Below are 11,556 nucleotides of genomic sequence, written 5' to 3'. Positions count from 1 at the left end.
TTTCTGGAGTTATTTCTCCACTGATCTCCAGTAGCATATTGGGCACCTACGGACCTGGGGAGTTCCTCTTTCAGTATCCTATCATTTTGCCTTTTCATACTGTTAATGGGGTTCTCAAGGCAAGAATATTGAAGTGGTTTGCCATTCCCTTCTCCAGTGGACCACATTCTGTCAGATCTCTCCACCATGACCCGCCTGTCTTGGGTTGCCCCACGGGCATGGCTTAGTTTCATTGAGTTAGACAAGGCTGTGGTTCTAGTGTGATTAGATTGACTAGTTTCCTGTGAGTATGGTTTCAGTGTGTCTGCCCTCTGATGACCTCTTGCAACACCTACCATCTTACTTGGTTTCTCTTACAAGGTTTCTTTTACCCTGGGCATGGGGTATCTCTTCACGGCTGCTCCAGCAAAGAGCAGTTGCTGCTCCTTACCTTGGACGAGGGGTATCTCCTCACCACTGCCCTTCCTGACCTTCAATGTGGGATAGCTCCTCTAGGCCCTCCTGCGCCTGCGCAGCCACGGCTCGCTGGATGTGGGGTTGGTCCTCCGTGTTAATAAATACCTCTTTGGAAACCACATATAGCACCCATTGACTCCAAGAAAAATTTATACCTTTGATCCTAGATCAGAATATTTTTAAAATTACAAAAGCCTTCACACTAGAACTCAGCAAAACAGTACTAAAATTATTACATAAAAGAGAAAACTATGTCTTTACTTTTAAGGAAAAACTTTTGAATTTTCTACATTGCCACTCAAATTTTTATTCCATGGCCAGAGTGGAGATTGTAGTGATAAAATAAATAATAATAGAGCAAATTATATTTCTGAAGCATATCATGTTCTTCTTTTAGTGATATACGTTTTTAAAAGTGTCTCTGGGGAACTGGAACGGTCTGCTGGGCCCCGGGCGCGCGGGCTCTTCGGGGCTGGCAGGTGTGCAGCGAGTGCATCTGAGAAGTGATGGCCCCAGGCGCAGGCGACCCAGGGTAGCGCTGGCGAGACGGCGGGGCCGGCCCGGGCTTAAAAAAATAAATTAATTAATTAATTAATTAAAAAAAATAAAAGTGTCTCTGAACCTATAAATTGAGCTATCTGGGGGGAAAAATACACAAACATACATAATGGCAATAATGTGTTTTTTGAGCATTACGGCTTTCACACAAACCCCCATCCCGAAAGATGGCTTGCTTGGTACATCTCTTATCTAAAAAGGAAGAAGCACTGCTAAATGAGTTGTCTTTTATTTCTATTTTTTAAAATATTTTTATATTTTATTTTTTTAATTGGAGTATAGTTGATTTACAATGTTGTGTTAATTTCTGCTGTTCAGCAAAGTACTTCAGCTCTACATAAAAATATACTTTTAAAACTTTCTCTGAAACCTGAGAGACTATTTATAAAATTCAAAAGACTTCAGGAAGTGCTTGCTCTTACACAGGCAATAAAGATTCTTATTTTTCCCCAGAGGTTACGGCGAATCTAGTCCTTTTTATGAATACTTGCCTTCTCAGCCTGTGGAATTCTCTTCAAAATGTGTTTTGCCTTATGAGTAATGTAATTTCAGCTACTACTTACATCTATATAAGGCAATTTACTCCTATGATACTAAAAAGCAGTATTTGTCACTCTAGACTTTCCAGCTATCACCTCTGTAAGATCCCTCTGGCTAATACCAATGAACATTATCTATACTCTAAATCTCTTTTCCTTTTTCCCCTAGAAAATATAATTTCTATTTAAAAAATCACAAAGTGGTAAAAATAATTTATTCATTTCCAAAAAGGAACTTAAATGCAAATATGGTCTCTTTTGCAAAAGCTAAGGGATCAAGTGAATAAGATATTCTAGCAAAACCTCAACTATTAAAAGTTACAGAGGATAGGGTCTATTTATTCTATAACATGAGATGACTAGATGGCCATCACAGGTGTTTCTTCTGCTTCCACATCATAAAGAAAAAGGAAATTTTGAGATCATAACATATTATTGGTTCCAACAGACAATAGTGGCCGAAGTCTTCTTCTGATCTAATTATCACAGGGTTTCTATCATCTCTCAGAGAAGGCAGTGGCACCCCGCCCCAGTACTCTTGCCTGGAAAATCCCATGGACGGAGGAGCCTGGTGGGCTGCAGTCAATGGGGTCGCTAAGAGTCGGACACGACTGAGCGACTTCATTTTCACTTTTCACTTTGATGCATTGGAGAAGGAAATGGCAACCCACTCCAGTGTTCTTGCCTAGAGAATCCAAGGTACGGGGGAGCCTGGTGGGCTGCTGTCTATGGGGTCGCACAGAGTTGGACACGACTAAAGCAACTTAGCAGCAGCAGTCTATCATCTCTCTCTTGAGAGCTCTAAAACACACTAGATTGAAAAAAAAAAAAAAAACTGAAGTAAAACAGTATATAACATTGCATCTTTATGACAGTTACCTTGAACTCTGTATCAGGTAGATAATTTCCATTTGATAAAGGTATTTTCCTGAGGTTTTTATCTTGTTTTATTTGGAACATATTCCTCTGTCTCCTCATTTTGCCTAACTCTGTTTTTATTTCTGTGTATTAGCAAAACCAGCTACCTTCCTAGTTTTACAGGGTGGCCTTGTCTAAGATATGTCTCACAGAGTCCATAGGCACAATCACTCTGGCCACCAGAGCTAGGTCCTCAAGGGAAATCCAGGTTTGGGCTGTGTGTGCCTGCCTGCTGTGGCAAGGGCATGGGCAGGGCTCTCGAATGGCCTCCTTGCTGAGTTGCACAGCTGTGGCTCTTTGGGATTAGATGGCCTCCCAGTGGGGTGTGCCTATTGGTGCTTGCAGGTTTAAGAATTCCAAAGTAGTGCCTGTCAGTGTCAGGATTAGCAAGGAAGAAAGAGATCTCAAAAGGGTGTCAGCCAGCATCTCCCTTTCTGGGGAGGATCCCAGTAGGCTCCTGCCTCTCTGGAAGATGCTTTAAGATTGGTAAGTGGATCTCCTTCACTTTTTCAAACAGATGCTTTTCAAACTGTTTGTTGTTGTTTTGTTTTGTTTTGTTTTGTTTTGTTTTGTGCTGCAAAGTGAGTCTGCAAATGAACTCTTTAAGACTGGATTCTTCATGTCCTATAGCACTATGGCTTTCCTGGATGTATCCTTGTCTTTCAAAGACAAATATTTTGGAGGCTTACCTCTCCTGCATGGAATCTGAGGGCTGGGATGCCTGATATGAGGCACAAGTGCATGACTCTTGGGAAAGAGTTCTGTAGTTTTGAGCCCCCTCCCAACTGTGGATGGCTCACCAGCAGTAGGGTGTTTCTTTGGTAAGACCATGTCTTTGCCTTCACTACAATCTCAGTGCTGCTCTTTTATCCTTTCTTGTGGAGGCTCTGTTCACCAAGTCTTCAGTTCTTCTCAGAGGAAACTATTCAGTAGTTTCAGAGGAAACTGAAACTATTTGTGGTTGTAGACTTGTTGTGTCCCTGGTAGGAGGTGAATTCACAAACTCCCCATGCTACCATCTTGAACTACTGTCTAAGACATACTAGTTTTTCATCTTTAGACTTCTCTTTCATTCACCTTTTTCTTTCATTCCAGACAGAGAAGATATTTTAACCTTAGGGGCAGAAAAAGCTGACTTTGACTGTTGAAAAAAATCTAATCCCCTTGCCACATGGAATAGTTGAAACTATCAAGAAAAGAATCTTCCATCTGTTTACATCTCAAAGAATTATCCCCACATACTTATTCAGATTGATCTTTTCAGCAGATACCTTTGCCTGCTGGAAACAAAAATGTCAAAGAGATTGGGGAAAACTGGTATCTCCTTGTATAGTAGGTCCTTTTTAAAATCATGGCTCAAATTTTTAAAAGCATTATATAAAGTACATTGTGCAATTCCTGAGACATAGCAAATATTCAATTAATAATGTGTATTCTTGTCTTATTATTGTAAGTCTAGGTTTACAATTATTTTCAGTAGGATTTGCTATCAGGGTACTGTCACCCAACTTCAAATCCCACGTAGGTTGACCTAATTCCTAAGGTACCCAAGCTCCAAAATTACCATCTCCTCATTGTTTCCAACCTCTTAAATTCAATTTTAATTTCTTTACTCATTTATTCATATAAATTCATATATATTCATATATAAATTCATATAAATTCATATAGTCATTCATTCAACAAATATTCAATGAGGTGGCAGACTCTATACAAAAAAATACAAAGATAATGATAATTAACACAACCCTACCTCCATAAGAGTACTGCCCAGTGGCAGATAGAGGTATTAATCTAATAATCACCCAAGTGTGAAACTGCTATTATAATATGAACTGGGAAGGAAAATTATAAGAGATTATATTTTTAGAGAAGTCAAAGAAGGCTGCATTGCTTGATCTTAGACCCTTCAAAATGTCTCACACTCCTTCAGATATCAACTAGATATTAATAACAAGAAAGGAATAATGCTCTAGGCAGTGAGAATGACATGGACAAAGACCCTGGAGTGGGAAAAAAGTGCCAAGAACTTACAGCTTGTAAGACCATAGGACAGACAGGACAAGAAAGCAGCACAGAGCAAGATGAGGTTGGGGAGTTAGATGTGAATGACAGCACCCAGGCTCCCGAGATGGACTTTATCTGGACTTTAGCTGGAGATTCATGGTACAACTGAAGGTTGACAACACAGGAGTGACATGAGAGTAATGGAAAACAAAATGGGGCTAGAACAAGTGTAAGTGATTGACCTAGGAAATGGCACTTCTCACTTGCACTGAAGAGATACAAAGAGCTGAGATGTCAGCCTACAAGAGAACAGAATAGTAGCAAGGAAAAATGGTGGCGTCTAGGAATATTTAGGAAGTGAAGTCAAGATCAATGCTAATAGATTTCATACATGAGAGTGAATGAGAGGGAGGTATTAAGAATGATGAACAGATGTATACGCTGGGATCTGAGCTGCAGAGAGTAGTTTGGGAAGAAGTGCTTTTTAAGGAGAGAATGATGTAGGCAGTGCCTTTCCATTTTTGGCTTGTTTTACTCATTTGTGTAAAATAGCTACTACTCTGATAGTAGGTTGCCCATAATTCTCTACATATTTGTAATTATTTCTCAACTAGAAAAAGTACAAAACTTAGTGTGATTTGGTTGCCTTTCTATACCTCCTATGATTATTTTATTATACAGGAGTAATCAAATTCATTTAACAAAATGTTAGCAACTTAAAGGATCTTATGAGATTCCTCATGACATTTTGAAAGAGAAAAAAGTGAAATAATCACAGAAATACTGGTAACTTATTAATATATATCAGATTTTTTTTTCTTTTGGCTAACATAAAAAGAAAAATGTATCTTGTACCAGTACTTTAGAAGATATAGATGTACTGAAATGTGGTAATAGTAGAAATTCATCATTATCTCTCAGCCTCTATGGTATTTTTATAAACTGGATTTCTATTAGTGCTTTATTCTAATTCAATCTCACAGCCTATAAAGGAGAGCATCTAATTTAAAGTTGTTGCTTATATTCAATGCCATGGCATGCCCAGAATAAAGTTTGATAGTGGCCCTGCATCCAATATCACAAACCCATATAAATATGCATCTTATTTCAAAGTAATAAAGATGTCTCTGACTAGAAAATGGTGAGGGTTATTCCTTCAAAAATATGTTAATAATTAAATAGGGAGTAACTCTGTTTTGAAGATCAATAACTGTGTATTCCATACAAAGTCATAACTTTACAAACGTGTAATCCATGTTAAACCCCATCTCCAAGTTTCACCAAGCATACGTTCTTGCTTTACAAGCATATATATGACAGTTAAATTACATGTTTATCATTTTCGCTGAGGACATTTGACATTTATAGGTTATGGTAAAAACAAATTGGGTAATTTTGCTGCCTTAAAAAAGACAAACCCACTACAAAAACTGTATGTTCTCTGCTTTCAAAAGAGAATAGTTTTGGTTTCCAAATGCGAAGGTTTTTTACTTATTTTCTCTTACATACATAAAATACAAGGAATTGTAGACACTGATCTGCTTTGTCTATCAAATTTTTATAAGTAGGATATATTAGTTCTTGGCTAATAGTACCTTAAGAGACAAGTCCTTCAGTAACTTAAATGAAATAAAATGATTTTTTTGCTGGCATTCTGTGATGTTATTCTCAGGTTGTTCTAATGAAGCAGACTTATTTTGTATTGCAGCTTATGACCAAGCTTAGAGATATATCTCTGAAAGAAGAAATTTACACCTATCATCCCATGTTCTTTTGCACCTTTACAAGGACATTACAATAGTGTTTTGTATGAACATGATTTTGTTCATTTGAGAAAGTTTAGGTCCACATTTTCTCTTTAACTGCTAGACTAAAAAGGAGAGCTTCACTTTCAGGTCTCTACATTCTCTTTAATAAAGGGAGGTGAGAATTAGGTCCCACAGAACCCTCTATCACACGTAAGCTATGGTACTGCAGTATGCTTGCTAGAGAGTCAGGCTCTGAATTGTAAGATAAGTATCCTTGTCGTGTTTGTGCACTCCTGTAAAGAACCAAAGCTTAAAGGGGAGAGAGGATTCCTTATTTACAAATGAAATTAATTTCAAATATGTTAGTACTCATTCTGCAAATTAGAAAAGCCCAATATGATGTCCTCTATTTGATAGATCACTAGGGCAATATATTGTGACAGTATTATTTTCGATTCAGCTATCAAATATTGGATCAACTATTTTGTCCCACTATAATCAAAAGCCATTTAACTGGAGAATTAAGAATAAAAAGGTATTAGTCAGCCAGAGTCTCAGTTTTACCACAATTTTTTAATACAAATTTTTACTACAATTTTTACTACAGTTTTTCTTGTGACCCAGAGCAAGAAAATCTGAAAAAGCAGTGATGCTTCCAGTGTAGTGGGGGTTCCTGGGAACCTTGTCTCCTCATTCCACAATTTGCACTGCTATCTATTGTTCCTTTCATATTATACATCACACCAGAAGTGCAATTGATGCTATTTTTGTTGATAGCACAGGCCCTTGTGTTTCCTTTAACCACAGTCCTTCAGTAAGCATATTAGTTATTTTATATGTACCTGAAAAAATTCAAATATTAAAAGAGGAAGTTTTAGCTTTCATTTTTATTTCTCCATTATATACCTTGCTACTTAAATACAGTAGGATCCTTCTGTGCCACACAAAATGTGAATAAAAATGTCAACTTCTCAGGTTTAGTGCAAAAATTAAATCAGATAACAGAATATATTATAAAGTATCCAAAATGTTATGTCTCAAAAAAGGGAGAAAGTTTGTTCTATATTTAGCTAAACTTTAAAATATGAAAAATATCTCAAATAGTTTTTGGTTGAACTCTCACATAAATTGCCTAGGAATCAGTAATATGAAAATATATTTAATAGCTTATATGACACACCTAAAGCAGTGCTTGGAGAGATATTTAATAGCCTAACCATTTATATTACTAAAATATATATATAGATATAATGAGTATGCAACCTAATCAGTTAAAGAGCAGTAAGACAAAGAGAAAAAGTATATTGGAAAAAGTAATCAATGGCAAACACTGAACTGAAAAATAGAACGTAGTTATCTAAGAGATGACTCTAGAGGAAAATAAAGAATAAAACAGATAAATCATTGTTAACATAAAAAAAGGAAAAAGACAAACACATCAAGCATATAAATCAAGCAAATTTTCACAGATTACATTAAAAAATTATAAATTACTTTGCTTCTCTGTAAAAATTAATTTACAAATGTAGATAAATAATCTAATATAGCCCAATCAAGATAGCATAAAAAATTGAAACCTACAGATTACCATAGAAGAACTAGAGAACTTGTCAAATAACTTCTCACCTCCCATCTCCATTACACAAACACATTCAAGTTAATGCATTAATCATAAATAGATTCTTCAGGAAATTCATGGAATTCCATAAATTATTTAAGTAATATAAGACTATGCAATGCAGGAGATGCAGGTTTGATTCCTGGGTCAGGAAGACACCTTGGAGGAGGAAATGGCAAGTCACTCCAATATTCTTGCCAGGAAAATCCCATGGACAGAGGAGCTTGGCAGGCTACAGTCCACAGGTTTGCAAAGAGTCAGATATGACTGAGTTACAGAACACATACACACATGATATCTCCATTGCTCAAGAGCATATTTAACAAATTCAAACATAAGTAAAAGATTAGCAAAAAAATCAGTTTCCCTTACTGGTCATAAAATCCTAAACCAAATATTAGCGAACAGAATATAAGGGCATAACAAAATAATAATAAACCATTATTAGTCTTACTAGATTCAGATATAATTCAATATTGAAAGAATATAATAATATAATCTGCATAGTAATATACTTTCAAATATAAAATAATTATAATCACTTCTCAAATGTTTAAAGATATTTGATAAAAATTTTGCACATTTGTCTTAAATAGTACATGCTACTGCTAAGTCGCTTCAGTCGTGTCCGACTCTGTGCGACCCCATAGACGGCAGCCCACCAGGCTCCCCTGTCCCTGGGATTCTCCAGGCAAGAACACTGGAGCGGGTCGCTTTTTCCTTCTTCAATGCATGGAAGTGAAAAGTGATAGTGAAGTCGCTCAGTCATGCCCGACTCTTAGCGACCCCATGGACTGCAGACAACCAGGCTCCTCCATCCATGGGATTTTCCAGGCAAGAGTACTAGAGTGGGGTGCCATTGCCTTCTCTGTAAATAGTACATAGTAAGTTTAAAATTATATATATTTATTTGACATTAAAAAAAAATATATATATATATATTTAAACATATTAGATATAAATCTGAGCTTTCCTGGTAGCTCAACTGGCAAAGAATTTGCCTGCAATGCAGGAGACCCCAGTTCTATTCCTGGGTCAGGAAGATCCCCTGGAGAAGGGTTAGGCAACCCATTTCAGTATTCTTGCAATTCCCTGGTGGCTCAGATGGTAAAGAATATGCCTGCAGTGTGGGAGGCCTGGCTTAATCCCTGGGTTGGGAAGATCTGCTGAAGGAGGGCATGGCAACCCACTCCAGTATTCTTGCCTGGAGAATCTCCATGGACTGAAGAAACTGGTGGGCTACAGTCCATGGGGTCGCAAAGAGTCGGACATGACTGAGCAACTAAACACAGATATAAACCTAAAATTTATAGTATTAATGTGGACATAGATTTTAATGTGCAAACAGTGTTTCTATCAAATTTTGAAACTGCATGTATATTCACTATTACCAATCTTGTTTAACATTGTTTAGGACATAACAGCTTATGTAATTAAATGAAAGAGAGAAATGAGTTAAGAAACAGGTGAAAGTATCATTATATATCAAAAACAATATTGTGTGTCTGGAAAACTAAAGTAAATCGACTGAAAAACTTTAAAAATATTCATTTTCACTGGAGGGATTAAGCATAGAGAGATATATTTTTAAAGTGATGTTCAAGATTCACATGGAATAAATTTTAAACTCTCTTGTGGGACATAAAAATAAAATTTGAATCAATTAAAAGGCAATATGCTGTTTCTGGCTAGAAAGGCTCAAGAAGATAAAATGTTGAATTTCCTAAATTAATATTTAAGATATAATCTGTTACCAATAAAAACAGCAAAGTAATTTTTTTTGAACAAGTGAATTCTAAAGTTCCTACACATACACTTTAAATATAGCACAAAAAAGAAAAAGAAGAAAAAGATCAGTAAACTTCAGGAAATCCTATTGGCCTGGTGCAAGATTAGACAGAGAAACTGTAAAAGAGGAGAAAATAGATCTTAAATGAGACATCATACATATATGTAGGACTTCAGCATAAAACACTAGCGATTTTTTATTATGGGAGAAATAATGAATTGTTCAGTGAAAGACATTGGAAAAACCCACACCTCTTGAGAATATAGAAAGCTACTATCTATAACTTAAACTAGATTTAATTCCTGATGGGTTCAATATTTAAATATAAAAAAAAAAAAAACTGCAGCAGTGTGAGAAGAAGGTACAACTTCGGCATGAAGAAGACCTTCTTAAATTTTATATGAAAAAATGGAAGCCATGAAAAAAGGTATGCAAATTACAATGAAGAAGTCTTCTTGGCAGCATATATCATTACAGAATCAAAAGCAAACATCAAAAAGAAACAAAGCAAAAAACAGCAAAAAAGCAACATCATCTGACAACACCTGGTAACAAAGGGAAGGTCTTCAGACTTCCTTCAAACTCATTAGAAAAAGAGAATAAAATGTCAGAAATTATATTGGCACTAGTGTAAAGACTCTGCCTGCAATGCAGGAGACCTGGGTTCATCCCTGGGTTCAATCCATTCCTGGGTTAGGAAGATTCCTTGGAGAAGGGAATGGCTACCTACTCCAATATTCTGGCCTGGAGAACATCATGGACTAGCGGTAAAGAACCCCCCTCCAGTGCAGGTAGATGCCAAAGAAAAGGGTTCCATCCCTGGGTCAGAAAGATCCCCGAAGGAGGTCATGGCGACACACTCCATTATTCTTGCCTGGAGAATCCCACGGACACAGAAGTCTGGTGGGCTACAATCCATAGGGACGCAGAGAGTCAGACACGACTGAAGTGACTTCACACGCACCTACAAAGAGCAGTTTACATAAAAAAGGAAAATATATAGGAATAATAAAAACGTTAATCTTGCCTTTTATCCCAACATCATAGTGGTCTACTGCTCTCTGAAAACTCATATATACTGAATAACTTACTTAAGTATGTTTTAAGATGCATAGTGGTCTACTGCTCTCTGAAAACTCATATATACTGAATAACTTACTTAAGTATGTTTTAAGATGCATTTTGATATTTGGCAAAACTAATACAATTATGTAAAGTTTAAAAATAAAATAAAATTAGAAAAAAAATATGTAGCAAAAATTGTATGGGTGAAACCAATAAATTTAGGTGTATCTTCTGAAAAAAAAAAAAAAAAGATGCATTTCTAAGTTCATAGTAAATTGAGGAAAATCTCAAACAACCTATTTAGATGAATAGAGATATTAAATTGAACAAATAAGCAAATGCTAAACAAAGTACAAATATCCAAATCAGAGAACTCAGTTCAGTTCAGTTCAGTTCAGTCGCTCAGTCGTGTCTGACTCTTTGTGACACCATGAATCACAGCACGCCAGGCCTCCCTATCCATCACCAACTCCCGGAGTTCACTCAGACTCAGGTCCATCGAGTCAGTGATGCCATCCAGCCATCTCATCCTCTGTCATCCCCTTTTCCTCCTGCCCCCAATCCCTCCCAGCATCAGGGTCTTTTCCAATGGGTCAACTCTTTGCATGAGGTGGCCAAAGTACTGGAGTTTCAGCTTTAGTATCATTCCTTCCAAAGAACACCCAGGACTGATCTCCTTCAGAATGGACTGGTTGGATCTCCTTGCAGTCCAAGGGACTCTCAAGAGTCTTCTGCAACACCACAGTTTGAAAGCATCAATTCTTTGGTGCTCAGCCTTCTTCACAGTCCAACTCTCACATCCATACATGACCACTGGAAAAACCATAGCCTTGACTAGATGGACCTTTGTTGGCAAAG

Source organism: Bison bison, unplaced genomic scaffold, assembly GCF_000754665.1.
Source record: "Bison bison bison isolate TAMUID 2011002044 unplaced genomic scaffold, Bison_UMD1.0 scf7180017864525, whole genome shotgun sequence".
Lineage (NCBI taxonomy): Eukaryota > Metazoa > Chordata > Mammalia > Artiodactyla > Bovidae > Bison > Bison bison.
Note: the sequence above shows the minus strand (reverse complement) of the source record.